This window comes from Nematolebias whitei, unplaced genomic scaffold, assembly GCF_014905685.2.
Source record: "Nematolebias whitei isolate Nwh7 unplaced genomic scaffold, NemWhi1 Nwh_scaf_379, whole genome shotgun sequence".
NCBI lineage: Eukaryota > Metazoa > Chordata > Actinopteri > Cyprinodontiformes > Rivulidae > Nematolebias > Nematolebias whitei.
The window spans coordinates 11,429-20,028 of NW_023618924.1; positions in this window are offsets into that span (position 1 = coordinate 11,429).

Here is an 8,600-nt window from a genome sequence, read left to right on the forward strand (position 1 = left end):
AAAATTGCCAAACAAGGTCACTTTTTCTAAAATTCTATCTCCTCACAACCCAACATTTTTTTCAGATTAATGATGCATCTTAAACAACTTGTGTGGCACCATACCATTCAAATCTGTAAAACTGTGACTGACTCCGGACACACTGAAACTTTCTGATCCAATGAAGTGTGAAATGAAAGAAGTGATGACGTCCGAAGCCTCGGCTTCATTTGCCCATCACTAAATTTATATCAAAGTGTGAATATAGCCTATTAAGACAGCCTTACTGCTCTTCCATGTATTTTCACATTATCTTCTGTAGGCATTTAGATCACATGTTGTACATGAGACCTGGTTTGAGTCACCGTTTATTGTGAATCTCTTTTAGCTATTATGGAATAACCACCACAAAGCCACTGAATACGAGAAATAAACAGGTAAGAACAGGTTTGAAACTTATGATCAGAATAGAAAAATAATGTTTTTCTTTATGTGCTATCAGATTACATGAGACTGTACAGAAAATAAACTAATGTTAAAGCACTAAATCATTGTTGAAGGACAGTATATATTATTGCACATAAAAAAAAAAAAGGATTTTTACATCAGTTTAGATTTTTTTCTAAGCTTAGTTTTCAATGTTTGATCCAAATGTATTATTTTAACACTGATTTAACCAAGTAGATACGTTTGCTTGTTGCAAAATCTATTTCAACACTTGCATCCAGTAAGTCACTTTTGCTTTAGAGTTAACCCTATTCAGGAACAAAGTTCACTTTACCTTCCTCAATAAGTGACAACAAACATCACTAAAAATGTTTTCATTTCATCTTGACTGTTTTAGATCCAACCTGTTGCTCACAGCAGAATAGTAGCTTCAGCTCGCTGGAGGAAAGTTATTGATGGAACTTGCACAATACAGTCAGTATTGATCTGAAACCGAATACTTAATCCAACAAAAATGAACAGTGCCCTCTGTCATAGTGGATTTATCTCTGTATTTTAATTTTCTGTATTTTACAACTTGTCTCGTAGTGTCTTTACAAATGGCAAGCTACTGGTTGCTCCAGCTCGGATTCGGATCCCAAAGCACACCCTGAAAAGCTGGGAAAACGTTTTAGCCATGGTGACGGAGAAAGTGGGTCTTCGCACTGGTGCAGTTTTCAGGTAATTTCAGTGGGACAGTTGGTACAGCTGCCACATCTCAATGAAAAGGCCGCCGGATCGAATCCCAGCTGGGGAGCCTTTCTGGGTGGAGTTTGCATGTTCTCTCCATGCATGCATGGGTTTTCCCCAGGTACTCCAGTTTCCTCCCACAGACCAAAAACATGCATATTAGGCTGATTGGTAACTCTAAATTGTCTTTAGGTGTGAGAGAGTGAATGATTGTCTTGTTTGCCTCTATGTCCCTGTGATGGACTGGAGACATGTCCATGGTGTCCCCCACCTCTCACTCAGTGACTCTGGATATGGGCACCAGTGACACCCATGACCCAAAAAGGAAGAAGCAGATAAAGATAATGGATGGATGTTAAAGGCACAGAAAAGCATAAATGAAATATGTATCAATTAAAGTATTTGTTTTTGTTGCTTTTATTTTTGCTTTTGGATGTGTTTTGATGATGAACCTTCAGTGTGTCATAATGTCAAGTGAACCATGTTTGTTAAGAGCATCAATTTCTGTTTTATGCAAGTGAGAAAAAAATGTGATTCATGACAACTTTAAAGTCAATTTATCTTAATGTAAATTTAGCTTGGAATGGAAAAAGAAAGGATTATTCTTATTACCGAGCATTTTAGCAATGGTAGGTTGGTATGGGTTGCATCATGAAGGACCCCACTCACCCAGCACACACACTTTTTGCCCCGCTCCCCTCAGGAAAGAGGTTGAGGAGCATTAAGTGTAGAACTACTATACTGAGGAACAGCTTCTACCCTGAGGCTGTTAGACTCATGAATCCATAACCAGGATAATCACTGTGAAAAATCACATCATGTAGCTGCTGATCTGTTTCATGTTGCTTCTGATCTGTTTCATGTTGCTGCTGATCTGTTTCATGTAGCTGCTGATCTGTTTCATGTAGCTGCTGATCTGTTTCATGCTGCTTCTGATCTGTTTCATGTAGCTGCTGATCTGTTTCATGCTGCTTCTGATCTGTTTCATGTAGCTGCTGATCTGTTTCATGTTGCTGCTGATCTGTTTCATGTTGCTGCTGATCGGTTTCATGTTGATGTGTTTATTCGTATTCATCTGCTCACACAGACACATGTTCGTGCTGCTGTTCGGTGTATTTTTTTATGCTATTAGTGCTTTTAGTTAACTTATTTTTAGTTCATATCTTAGACCTTATTACTGTTTTTCTTTTACACACATTTTAATGCTTTTGTTGGATGTAACTGGGACTCTGTGTACACAATTTCATGTACGTGTGGTGTGAACGACAAATAAAGAACCTTGAATATTTTTGAGTGGAATCTATCCACAATTGATAAAAACACTCCTGTGAAGTTGATTGTTTTTTTACTGTTCAGGCTGTGCAAATTAGATGGACAGCCTGTTTGTGGCTCCACCGAACTGGAGAACAACCAGCATTACGTTGCAGTTGGTGCCGAAAAGTTCAAACCTCTCCCATATGACCGATCAGTCCCCTGCAGGGATTTAATCAAAGAAAACACAGCTGAAAGGTAGGAGACATGCTGTCTTATGTCAGCAAAATGCATTGTCCCAATACATACTATATATGAAGAAACACTGGCTTATAAAATTATTGTGAAAAGAAAAATTTGTTCATGTATTTTTTTTATTTTTCCAGTGACCAAGACACAGCTGATAAAGAGAAAGACACGGTGAGTCATTTTGCCTTGGGTGTAGTTTACAATCAGGTTATTCCTTATCTCATAACACCTGGAATTGTTACATTTTCCCTCACGTTCCCTGGGGTTTATTGTTGTAACACTTTAGTAGAATCACAGCCTTTTGCACGCACAGCATTTCAATTAACATTTCCCACTTGTGTGAGACTTGTTGTGGGGGCGCAATTCGTTATGAGACAGCACCGTCATCAATCACTGTCTGCAAGAGGCATTGAGTTACCAGTGCCTTCCACTTTGATGGGTGATCCCCACAGAGACAGACCGGTCCACTTGATCAAGTGCAGCGAGCCTCGCAGATGGATCATACTGGATGGGGTACTTTTCTTACTGGCAAAAAACCCCCAAAAACCTCTCATTCAAACCAGTACCAGGACTATTTGTATTGAGATTAAGTAGACTGTGAAATGCTTTGAATCCATATGAGAATTGTGTTGCAGTGAGCTTGAGATGAACACCAAATCAGTTGGTGAAGATGAGAACATGCTCTGTCAGCAGGTTCAGGAAGATACAGCCCCCATGTGAGAGATGTCTGACGTCTGATTTTTCTAACCATGAAAGATGGCAGTGCTGTTGCAGGTGCCAATTCTACTAGATGGAGAAAAATACCCTTTAGCTTATCACAAGCCGAACATTTGGTTGACAAGCTTGACGTTCAGAAATACGAATAGTTAAGAGCAGCACGTTAGAATGACTTAAAATGCAGATGACTTTCTAAGATCTCTTCACCATGACATTCAATGAAGTAAGAAACAATAACATTTTCATTAAGCCAGATGTAACTCATTCGTAAAGAGTTCTAGATCCACATCTTTTGTCATTTCACTTAATACCATAAGGTGGAGACAGAGACTGGCGGTGTTTTCCATCCACCGCCTCATCAGAGCAATACTCTCTCAGGATGTGATGCTGCTGTATTTGACTTCTCTCGCCTGTGTCTGATCCTTCATGAATCTGTAAACATGAGCTGACCAGTTAATGAGACTCTTCCATGAGGGGGAAAAAAAATATGCATGTGACAAAAATGACTCCTTTCTGGATCTGTCGGCTGTGCAGCTTAGTGATTGCACATGCGTTTATAGGGTCACGTCCATCGTTAATTTCAGTTTGACCTCACAAAACAACAGCAGTCTGGCTTGAAATGCCTGTAAAGATATCCTTTAAACATGCCCACCGAGGCTGTGTAAAATGTAACCTTGCTCGTGCAGCTCTGGCTGTATGGAAGCGGTGTCTGTCCTGCCCTGTCTGCACCAGCAGTGGACCGTCTCTGCACTGATGAGGGGGGACATCTGGCTTCACAATTGCAATACTGAAACTCACCAGCACACAATGGTTCCCTTGCAGGAAAAATAAAATAAAATAAATGCTGACTTACGTGATTACATCATTTAGTTGAAACATTTAAGTAGACAAACCACTGCAATATGGTAAATGGTATGGACTGCACTTATTTTGCACATTTCTGTTTTATCAAGATACTCAAAGTGCTTTAAAACACAACCTGTGCCCTCATTTACCCATTCATACAGCACTCTAAAGATCTATACAAAGCTAATCTGAATCTGTAGAGACTAATCAGTGCTTTTTATCACATTCATACACCGATGGGACACACATCGAAGGCAATGAGGGGTTCAGTGTCTTGCCCAGGGACACTTCGGCATGTGACTGCTGGTGGAATCGAACCCCCAACTCTTGCATTGGAGGACAACTGCTCTAACCACTCAGCCACAGCCGCCCACTCTATAATACAAATACTCGCAATACAAATACAAATAGGGAAAAGTGGCTAATGTTTAAAGGAATGGTATTTACGCACAAATAACCTCGTGAAAACAAACTGAACTACGACTGCAGTTTTAAGAAAATACTTTCAGGCAATGGTTTGATGCTTCTTCCCATTTCTCAGCTCTTCATGTATGATCTCACTGGTTAGGGGAAGCAGCAATGCCCCGAGGAAAACTACCTCCTCCCTGCTGCCAGCATGTCTACTGACTGTAGACCAGCCCTGGGAGGGGCTCCCACTGATACCATTGTCACTATGGCTGGAGGCTGGTCAGTCCCAATTCTTTGGGATCCCCTGGCTATCATATCACAGTGTCCTCTTGTTGACTCTTGTTCTCTGCGACTTGAGAGGGCCACAGATTACTTTCTGTTCGAACTCTCTGGCCTCCTGATACACCATGTTCTGCTCCTACAGTACACCGTGCTGTAGATATGTAACGTAGAAGGAGAGGCTGGATGACCTCAGCTTTTCCACTGCTGCTTTTCCACTTGTGCATCTACTTATACTTTCCCAGCTCTACGGGGCTCCCACCTCCCCCCAGCCCACTGCGCCCTCCTCAGCGCTCTCCCCGAGTGAGGCTGTCTTGATTTAATGTTGCTGATTTAAATTTGATCTGTTTACATCTCACCACCAGCCTGTCAACAAGCAAAACAAGCTGTTCAATATTTGATTGGCCAGCTGCATTTCGATTTGGAGCTTTATCGTGACATACTGTGCATCAGTCACAGATGAGCTGAGGTTACAAAACCGAACAGCTCACTGCTGCGACAGTGCCACCGCGACTCCCATCTTTGATCTGTGGCTGCGGACACTACAGCGCGAGCGCATGAACTCCGTTTCAACTCCCCTTTTGCTGAATATACAACGCCAAGCAAACTTCAATCTTTGTTTTGTGGCTCTGCTTCTCTTCCTCAGCCCCACTAACGGCTGTAAAAATTCAGAAGAACAACAGACGTTGCCTTTGAATTAAAGAAAGCAAACAAGTGAAGAAACAACTCTTTGCTATTCCCCTGGTGCCATGCTAGTGAGCTTGCAAACACCACTGCCAGGAGTGTATTCTGGTGGAAGCCTGAGATCACTACACTATCCCCCGAGCCTGCCCAGGGACCCTGCAGTAAAGAACGCTGATGCTGAAAAGAAGAGTTTGCTCTCTCTGTCTGTGTTCCTCATTCTCTGTAAGGGAGACATACTTCACCTTGCTACCTACAGAGGGGATGAGGAGCCTGCAAGGAGAAAATTGCCTTTTGTGGAAGCATTAATTCAGATGTGTAACCTGCTGTTTGAACATCATTCCGAACTCTCCCCACTGCTCTCTCCTTCTTTTAGTTTGATTCTTTTTTCACTCCTTTGCTCCCCCACTGCGCAGCCGACTCCTAAACCTTTTTTTCCTTTCGCCCCTCCATCAATAACCTTCTTCTGTCTACAGCTGAAAAATAACTTATTCCCTGCAACTCCCTTCCTTTTCCTTTAAGCTTGTTTGGATTTTTTTTTTTGTTTGATCTGGCTTGATAAATAAGACAAATGCAGTTAGAAATTCATGGCTACCCCCCCCGTTTCATCAATAAATGATTAGTTTGCCACGCTCCCCAGTGATTGATAGGTTGTGCATGCAATGTCTTGGAACCAGATGGATTCAATGCAGTAGAAGTCATGGGGGAACTACAAAACCTATCAGCTCATGAAAAATTGAGATCAATGGAAAATTTATAAAACATTTAAATTAGAGGTTAAATAAGTTTCTTGTATACATTTTTTCTTTAGAAAACAAGCAAAAGGTTGATATAAAATCAGCAAAAAACAAGAAAAATAAAAACTAGAGTGCTTGTTTTCTACACCTCAAGATGCAGGAAGAGGGGCACCTGCATCACGAAGGACCCCACTCACCCAGCACACACACTTTGTGTCCCGCTCCCCTCAGGCAGGAGATTAAGGAGCATTAAGTGTAGAACTACTAGACTGAGGAACAGCTTCCGCTCTGAGGCTGTTAGACTTACGAATCTCTAACCAGGATAATCACTGTGAAAAATCACACCATGTTGCTGCTGATCTGTTTCATGTTACTGCTGATTTCATGCTGCTGATCTGTTTCATGCTGCTGTGTTCAATCATACTCATCTGCTCACACTCATGTTCATTTTGCTGATTGGTGTATTGTTTTTATGCTATTAGTGCTTAGCGTATTTTTAGTCCATGTTTTATTAGTGCTTATCTTAGATCCTATTCCTGTTTTTATTTTACATTTTATTGTGGGATGTAACTGGGACCCTGGGTACATAATCTCATTCCACCACATGCACCACATGTGGTGTGAATGACAATAAAGAAACTCTGACTCTATGTGTTGGGTGTTTAGGGGTATTTTGAAGAGGACCTTGAGCATACAGCCAGGGGCCAGAAGAAAGAACACAAAATCAAGATGGAGAAACTTGAACAGCAGAGGCAGGCGTCCAAAACCACACCGCTCTTCACAGCAGGAGGTACGCACATGCAGTGTATCCCTCACTTTTTCCTGCAGGTCTGCCCTGTCCTTAGTGTTTGCTCCTTCAACACTTCAAGTATGATAACAGGGCTTTTGATTACAAATTTATGTCCCAGGTTTCATTTTGGCTCACACAAAGGCATACGTGTACACCACCTTACGTATGTGTAGCTATACCAGTATAGTGTGTATTGGGAATGCAGAAAATCTCAACGTTTGGCAGGTGAAACAGCTTTCTTTTGATTCTCAACCTGCTCTGTTGAGGCCACGCAGAAGACTGCTCAGTGCTCTTTGAAAGTAACCTCACATTTTCTGTGAATATTAAACAGAGCGAGACTTCAAATGCTATCGGGGGGCTTAAATCATAGATGAACTCAATCAGCCCATTTTGTTCAGTTTGAATGCAGAAAGCTTGTTAACTACAAAGTTTGACACGAGACGCTTTCATTTTCTCGTTATGTCGGAATCCAAATGATAAGCTGATGATATAGTTAATTATTTTCTGTTTCTGGTTATGCAAATGTTTCAGCTGTGTACAATTATAGTAAAAAAACAAACGTGTTTTTAGAATTTATGGGTTTGCATATCGCGACTCGTTTTAATATTGGGAAGATTGGATCAGTCACAGCATTTGACAAACTACAGACTGCTTTTTATTTTTGCAAACCTAAGACAAATTAAAGCAGTTAAATATATAAACATGAAGTCTACTTTGTGGATGAATCCTCTGTAGAATCATATTTAGTATGACTTTATTACTTGTCTTTATATAAAACTATTTGTTGGGGAATTCTGACCCTCTTTTTTACAGCATTGCTTCAGTTGATTATTGTTTATTTATGTAGAGTTCTCTTATCAGCTTAAAAACTAACTTTCAACTACAGCTACTACGGAAAAGATTGAACAGTTTATATTCTTAAACCATCTTTTTCACTTTAGAAAAATGATGTAACTTTTTTTCGAAATGCCTCTCAGCATCTTTTCAGGAGGAATACGTTTGTAAAATTGTAATAGCCAAGCTACGTTTTTCTTAGATATTTGGATCAGAAGAAAACAGTTTCACTTTGTAAGTATAGTGATGGTTGGGTCCTGCGGTGCGTCAGCTTTACTGTCCATTACTTTAGACACTAAACATATCAAAGCAGTCATGGATTGCTAAGGTAGAATAATTAACCAGTGTTAGAAGACAAACTTTAAGGTCAAGACAAGCATGAATCATGGAGTACACAGGGAGAAGAATTGGTGAAAATAAATAAATAAAACATTTTTCAACTGGAATCTGAGGGCAGACTCAAATGTTCAATAAAACCTTTACTGGGATTTATCTGCCCATCTATTTTCAGCCACTTACCTGTGGTTTGTTTATGGAGGAAACAGGTCCACAAGTCGACATCTCACTCTTCATCAACTCTTTTTTAGGTCATCCTAAGTCATTCTCATGCCAAAGAGGACACATTTTCCATCCAACGAGTTCTTAGACTACCC